Source organism: Rosa rugosa, chromosome 5 (genome assembly GCF_958449725.1).
Source record: "Rosa rugosa chromosome 5, drRosRugo1.1, whole genome shotgun sequence".
In the NCBI taxonomy this organism is placed as follows: Eukaryota; Viridiplantae; Streptophyta; class Magnoliopsida; order Rosales; family Rosaceae; genus Rosa; species Rosa rugosa.
In genome coordinates, this window is record NC_084824.1 from 22,593,257 (window position 1) to 22,601,872 (window position 8,616).

An 8,616-nucleotide genomic window follows, 5' to 3' on the forward strand; every position below is an offset into this window, starting at 1 on the left:
AATGGCACATCAGCAATGAGGAACCATTTGCTCCACCAGTGTCGAAAGTGTCCCATTTATGTCCCCAACAAGAAGCAGAAGTTCCTGACCTTTGATAGCGCAGAAAGTGGAGGTAATTTAATTGCTCTGAGTTATGAAAAGCGTGTATCTAGGCTACCAGTGTCGAAAGTGTCCCATTGATTTTTGGATGATGTATTGAGCAGTTTGGGCCTGGCTTTAGGGCCTCAAATGCTGATTAAACAAGGTCTTATTAATGGGCTTAAAAAATTCGGTAACCGACCCGCACCGAACCGCATTTCGGTGTAACCGAAAAATGCGGTACAGCCTGAAGAAACTCGGTTGCGGTTCCAAAAAAGGCAAACTGCAAAATACGGTGCGGATGCGGTTTGGGCCTCAAACCAGGCCGAACCGCACCGCGCCCACCCCTAAATAGACCTTTATTGCCCCATAGACCTTTATTGCCCCATAGACCTTTCTGTCGTCTGAATGAGAACTAATCTCCCTAAAATTAGACAAATAAAACTTTGATTAAAAAAAAAACGAGGAGACTACATCAATTCAAATTTATTGCCCCCAATAAATTTTTTTTTTCTTTTTTCTTTCCTTCTGCCCCATTTTACCAAAAAAAAAAACCAAAACGTAGAGCTCGGAAACTTAGTCTATCTGCGGCGGTCAACCTGCACAACAATAACTTCTACAGCGCCATTCCAACTTAGCTCTTCAATGCCACGTCACACCATAGCCTCTTCCTCTATGGTAACAACCTCTCCGGTCAGCTTCCGCTGTTGATCTGTAACCTCCTACGCCTCCAAAACCTCGAACTCTCCAACAACTCCCTCTCTGGTTCCTTAGACAAAGATCTTCAAAACTGTAAGCAATTGCAGATACTGATACTCGCCGGAAACAAATTCACCGGTGAAATTCCGGACGGATTTTGGTCCCATATGGAAAATCTCTTCCAACTAGACCTCTCCGACAACGGCTTCACTTGATCGATGCCGGAGGATTTAGGCGACCTGAAGTCTCTCTCCAGCACGCTCAACCTGTCATTCAATCACTTTTTCGGCAAGATTCCGAAATTGCTGGGAGATTTAACGGTGATGGTGAGCTTCGATCTCCGCAACAATAATTTCAGCTTCGTTCTCCGCTCCATAAATATTGCAAAAACCAGGTCCTAAGTTCCTCGGTGACCCGAATTCCTTGTCCAGATCCAATAACCACCCGCAAGGCTGTGATCTTCATCGCAACGAAGGTAGTGGACTGTACCAAATATGGAGAGAGAGAGAGAGAGAGAGAGAGAGAGAGAGAGAGAGAGAGAATGGCATGACAATAGTTGTAATTCATTAATTAGATTAAGGATAAAATTGTCATTTCACCTTAAAAATGGGTTAGTGGAAATAAAAATCTGATGTTGGGTAAGTGAGATAATTTTGGTTAATTTTAGTACTTTGGGTCAAGGATATATACGGGGAGGATCAAGAGAGGATGTCCTTACTTTAAGAATTTGAGGATTTTTGTTATTTTTACACAAGTATGTGACTTAATTCAGTGATCTCAACTTTTGATTATTTAGATTTCTATGCAAGAATGATGTTTACAAAAAATCAACCAAATCCATAATCATTTAGTCATTCAAAATTGTGTAAGCAAATATAATCCGTTAGATAAAATTTAAACGAACATTGTGCTAATCAAATAGTTAAACATTTTCCGATTTGGCTAGTTTTTTGTAGGATTCATATGTGTTTAGGTAATTAAAGAACAAATGGTTGTGATTATTAAAATAGATGTTAAAAATAAAAACATCCTCAGAGTTTAAGGACATCATCTCTTGATCCTCCATATATATTACACACACACACAGAGTCCTTCTCTGCTAAGGAGGTCCTTAGATTTTAATATCTAAGGATTTCCTTCAGCCAAATTGATAATTCATTAAGGCATTCTAAACCCTATATATATATATGTGTGTGTGTGTGTGTGTGTGTGTGTGGTCTCTTCTGATCCATGAAGTGTTCTCATCAATTAGTCTTATTATATTAAGAGAATACTAAAGGTGAAACCAGGAGAAGGCTAAGATGGATGCAAGTAAGCTAGATTACTTTACATATTCTAAAGTTTATACATCATGCAGATATTAGGATGATAGGCTATTTCAATCCAAAATGTAATTTACAAATTCTGCTATACTCCTAAAATGCCAATTACAGAAAGTCAGTTACATGTGATTATTCTTAGATAGATTTACTGTAGATACCTCCACTAGCATGACCAATTTGCTATATCATCAAGCATAAGTAACCATTTCTTACTGGGCCGATGACCTATGGTGGGACCCGATTGCGATATAAATCTTGTAGCCCGACATCTAAGCTACCCTGTGGTAGTCGGAAGCGGCCAAGACCTAGCCAGGAAGCAACCTTCCCAGCCTTGTCAAGATACCTCACAACATGCTTTTGAAGACTAGAAATGGGACTTATTGTCCCACATTGAAGAAAATGTAAAGAAGAGTGGCTTCCTTCTTTATAAAAAGGATCACTCCTCCCACTTAGACTCTGTACTTACATGAGCATTTGGCAAGCATAATTAGCTATAATGAGCCACGCTCACGCTACCGCCAGCGGTACCAACTCCCACTAGCGGAGTGACCTACGGAAACACAGCCAAGCAGGCTACCGCCTGAGCCCCGGCTCACCTCCAGATCACCGCCGACGCACCGTCACGCGCAGCGTCAAGATGGCATCAGAAGCTAGGAACTGAAGCATATCAGTCCCACATCGAAAACATGGAAGAGATCAACCTTTTTCCCACCTATAAAAGGTTCTCTCCTCTCTCCTCATTTATTACGCATTTACTACTTACTTACTGTTATTCTGTCAACATAAATACATTGATTAACTTAGGCATCGGAGAAGAGAACACCGCCCAGCGCGGTCTCCCTCTGACGCCCCTTTGTATTTTACTTGACAGGTAGCTGAAACGTCGATCACACCATAAGTAGCGGTCCACCCATCAGACCAGCGTTAACCAAAGGTTTAGCCACCGCTAAATCTTAGACATTAACATTGGCGCCGTCTGTGGGAATCCTTGAGCAAAAGGCCATCCCAACACAACAATCACCATGACTAACGGTAGCTGGGAAAATGCTGAGGAGCAAGCGGATCAATCTGCCAACCCCCATCCCACCAACCCCGCGGCTAACATTAACCCAGTGGTTAACGTCAACAGAGCACTATTCAACACTCCGGTCAACCCCAGGGCTCATCCCAGGTCCCACTGACTCAAACTACAGCGGAGACCCGACCGAGCAGCAGTCGCCCACCAGGCCAAGATCTCGCCGCTATGTATGAACTGGCATTGGCGGACCTCCATAAGGCAAACAGAGAGCGCGAACAAGAGCGCAGAGAGAAGGCCGAGGCCCAAAAGCAAGTGGCCACACTGATGTCAAAATTCGACTAACTAAAAAAGGAGCTGGAGGCAAATGCTAACCCAGCGCAGAGCGAGCAATCGCGGAGCACCAGACGTAGTCGACCCAATACTGGCGGATTGGCACCTGTACCAATCATACAGATGCAGGTACCGCTGAACCCACCAGAACTATTGGGAATGGGACCACCACCCCCACCCCGCCTAATGATGTAGCAGGAAGCGGAATCACAGCCGCACACCAACCGCTCGGCGGCTAGGGCTAGAACTGAGGGTAATCCACCTGTCCCCAGGCGGGAACTGGTCCAACAAAACCTCCAGGCGGGGCCCACTGGCGACACAACCTCCCTAATCCTGGAAAGGATGCAGCAACTAAGGCAAAGGCTAATCCGGGCGGAGGCAGGCGCCCCAGCGCAAATTCCAAATCAGCTCTTTGCGTCCAGACCAGAACCATTCACCGCTAGGATCTTGCAAGCCGTCAGACCAGCACATGCAAAGACACCAAAGATGTCACATTACAGCGGCATGACTAACCCCTCCGTCCACATGGACACCTTCAAAAAAGTCACTAACAACAAGGGATTTGAAGACGCCACCCTCTGCCACTTGTTCAGCGAAACGCTAGACAGCGAGGCAATGAACTGGTTCTTTGAATGCCCACCTGGATCCATCGACTCATTCCATGCACTATCAAATGCTTTCCTCTCTCAGTTCATCTTGCTAACCGCCGGACACCACAACACAAGTCAGTTGTTCAACGTCAAACAGGGCGCCGAGGAAACATTAAAGGCATTTGTCACCAGGTGGCGAGCGACAGCATCTCAGTGCCGCGATCTTGACAAAACAATGGCATTGGCAGCCTTCAAGCAGGGACTCCTCAAGGGGCCATTCCTCTATCACCTCAATTACAATCATCCAAATGCCGCGTATGACCACGTCATGGGCGAGGCAGTCGTCCATGCACAGGCAGAGTTCATCACATATGGAGAAACCCCACCATCACCTCCAACACTGGCAAAGTCCACTCAGCCCTCCTCCAGCCATCAGGAGACCGCTAACAAAACCTCTGCTACGCCGCCAACTGATAAGAAGAGAGAGTGGCAACAGGGCAACTACCAGAGCAAGCGGCAGAAGGACCAGCATTACAACAAGGGAAACCGCTCATCCCATGGGGATAACCGTAACAAACAGATGGAGTCCTCCCAGCGGTACGCAGTGTTTACAGTCCTCACAGCCTCGTATGAGGAGATATACGACCAGTGTAAAGATCAGATCTCACCGTCACCCCCAAGAAGGTACCCAAGAGTGGGAAAACCAAGAAACACCGGCAAGTGGTGCAAATACCACGAGGACAGCGGTCACAACACCAACAATTGCAACGCTCTCAAAACGGCAATTGAGACTTTATATCGCGATGGTAAGATGGAACAATTCAAGGTGCATCAGCCGCCACCTGTGGTCGCCAACATTGAGCCCATGCGCCGCATCAACACCATCGACGGCGGTGCTCCGATCATCAATATGTCTCACAAGGCAAGAAAGCGCTATGCACGCGCTAACCACCCCAAAGAAGTTTGCAACATCCGTTATGAGAGATCCGCTAAACTCCCAAAGTCTGGTTGGGAACCCATCACCTTCTCAGAGGATGAGGAGCGCGGAGTACATCTGCCCCACGACGATCCATTCTTGATCGACGCCATGCTCGATAAATGGTCAGTGGGAAGGGTCCTTGTTGACAGTGGATCCGTTGTTAATGTCATATTCAATGGTTGCTATAACCAACTCCAGCGGAATAGATAGTTACTCCAGGATCATGAGCCATTGCTCAGCTTCTCTGGTGACGTCACGCAACCACTCGGTTCTGACTACATGCGTCTGGTCATCGGCGCTAGTCCATGTACAACGGAAATACACACGGAGTTCATCGTGGTCGATTGCTTCAGTTCATACAATGCCATCATTGGTCGACCGGCACTCAACAAACTCAAATGCATCATAGCCGGATACATGCTTCTCATGAAGTTCCCTACACCCAACGGGACAGGCTGTGTGAAAGGAAGCCAGCAACTGGCACGAGAATGTTATTCAACGACTGTGGCACGGTCAACGCGCCGCCATGAGATCTTGACGGTGGGAAGCCATGCACCAACGCCAAATATTTTTGAGGACCCTAGGGATGACGAGGACAAATATGTAAAAAAGGAGCCTGTCAACCCAGAAACATCCTTGAAGGTTATCAGCATCTCCGACGAGCACTCTGAGCGGACAGTCCGCATAAGCGCTCAGCTAGCCCCAGAGATAGCGGCAGAGCTCACTCAGTTTCTACGTGACAACGCCGCCGTCTTTGCATGGTCCTATGCTGATATGCCAGGCATCTCCCCTGAAATCATCACACACAAGTTGAGTATCAAACCATCCTACTATCCTGTCAAGCAGCGGCGAAGGGCCTTCGATGAAGAAAAATATCGTGCAATAGGGGAAGAGGTTGCCAAGCTTCAGGGCATTGGATTCATCCGCCAGGTCATCTATCCCCAGTGGATTTCCAACCTGGTCATGGTCAGGAAACCGAGCGGAAACTTGCGGATGTGTGTCGACTTCAAGGGTCTTAACAAGGCATGTTCCAAGGATAGCTTCCCGCTACCTCTCATCAATCAACTGGTCGATGCAACCGCTCGACACGAGTTGCTCAGCATGATGGATGCCTTCTCTGGCTATAATCAGATCAAGATGCACCCCGGCGACCAGGAATGCACCACCTACAAGGGCCTGTATTGTTACAATGTCATGCCGTTCGGTTTGAAGAACGCCGGTGCAACGTATCAGCGGTTGATGAATGCCATGTTCGCTAAACATCTCGGCAAGATAATAGAGGTATACGTGGACGACATGTTAGTCAAAAGCATCAAAGCCAGCGGACACGTGGCAAACCTCAAAATCATATTCGCCATTCTCTTGGCTTATGGTATGTGCCTCAACCCAGAAAAATGTTTCTTTGGCGTCACCGCTAGCAAATTTCTGGGCTACATCGTCAGTGAACGGGGCATAGAGGCCAATCCTGACAAGGTGCAAGCCATCCTCAACATGAAGACTCCGGAATGGAAAGTGCACGTTCAGAGCCTCTAAGGAAAACTAACCGCCCTCTCTCGGTTCATCTCCAGACTCACTGACAGGTGCCTCCCATTTTTCAAAGTTCTGAAGAAGACCCACAAGAAAGAAATTGACTGGACCCCAGACTGTGAGGAGGCATTCCAGGGCTTAAAGGAATACTTGGCAGCAGTCCCACTCTTTTCCATTCCTGTGCAAGGGGAAGTACTGTACATCTACTTAGTGGTATCCCCATCAGCGGTAAGCTGCGCCATTGTACGACGAGAGGGCCAGGAAGAGCTCCCAGTATTCTACGCCGGCATGGGCATGAACGGGGCGGAGACAAGATATCCCCCCCTGGAGCAACTCGCTCTCGCACTCATTGTCTCTGCTAGACGCCTCCGCCAATACTTCCAGGCCCACACCATTCATGTCTTAACAAACCAACCGTTGAAGCAAGTAATGCAAAACCCTGAACACTCTGCCCGCCTCAGCAAATGGGCCATCGAGCTCAGCGAGTTCGGCATTGACTACAAGCCAAAGACCGCCATGAAAGGCCAGGCAGTGGCAGATTTCATCTCTGAGCTCACCGAGCGTCAGGATGAACCCAACCTAAGGGCAGAGGCCAACCTAGAAATGGTAGCCGCTGAGGAACCAACCCTCCAGGAGCAGTCAGACTGGAACCTCCACGTGGACGGCTCCGCTTGTGCCAAGGCCAGCGGCGCCGGAGTCATCTTGACGGGACCAGGGGGACTAAACGTGGAATAAGCGTTAAAGTTCAATTTCAAAGCCTCCAACAACATGGCGGAGTACGAAGCGCTCATTGCCGGCTTACTCCTCGCCATCGACTCAGGGGTGACAGCGTCAACATATTCAGCGACTCTCAATTAGTCGTTAACCAGGTCAACGACAGTTTCCAAGCCAAGGACCAACAGTTGGCGGCATATTTAGGTTACGTCAAGATGCTTCTCAAAAAATTCAAATTTCACACCATCACACAGATCCCCAGGGAAAGGAACGTCAAGGCTGATTCACTGGCAAGACTAGCAACCGCCCAACCACACCAAAGTCCAGCGGACACCAGGGTGGAATGCCTTGATAAGCCAAGCATCACTAAAAACCCTAGCGGAAATCTTCAACATTGAGGTAAACCTAAGCTGGATGGATGAAATAATTGAGTACAAGCGCAATGGAACATTGCCAACCGACAAGGTTGAAGCAAGGCAACTCAAGCGGAGAGCAACCCGCTATAATATCCAGAATGGCAAACTTTACCGCCAGGGATTCACCCATCCAAACCTCAGATGTTTGACCCTAGAGGAGGGAAAGGTCGTTCTTGCAATGATACACGCCGGGGAATGTGAAAACCACTCCGGCGTCAGATCTCTGGCCAATCGCACAATGCGACAGGCGCTGCAACAGCCGCTGCTCCAGCCTCCCCAAACTCAACCACCGCTTCGTTCGTCAGCGCAAGTGCTGCCGCCAATCGAGCCACCATAGCCTCGGCCATCACGTCTCCGATCTACAAGAACCTCGTTCTCGACTATGAAGTACCTTAGATAGACTAAACCCTAGCCGTCGACCTCTACCCTAGGTTTTAGAGAAAACTAGGTTTTTTAATATTTAACTCTCTTAATAAGTGAAGGGAAAACATTCCGGTTAATATATATATGAGGGTCAGACATCTCTTTTTTTGCCATTTTAAGAGATTTTTTGTGGGACCCACTTTTCGATTGTATTTCAACATCTCGACCATTCAGTTTTTATATCCTAATGTATAGATCATTTCTGCTAATTTTCAGCCAAATTGATGATCGTTAAGGTATCGAACTAGAATAAATCAATGGACGAACCGAATCTGTCCAACCTGCACTGTTTGTGTTCATAATTCTAAATCATAGTTTGAATGTCTTAATAATTATCAGTTTGGCTGAAAATTTGCAGAGATGATCTACTCATATATACCTAAAAATTGAACGGTTAAAATGTGAATATATGATCGAAAAGTAGATATAATGAGTGATCCCTTAAAATTGCCAAACACATCGATCCCTCACTAGAAGGGGCATATGTGTGTGTATATATATTATAACCTATCCCCTCCCC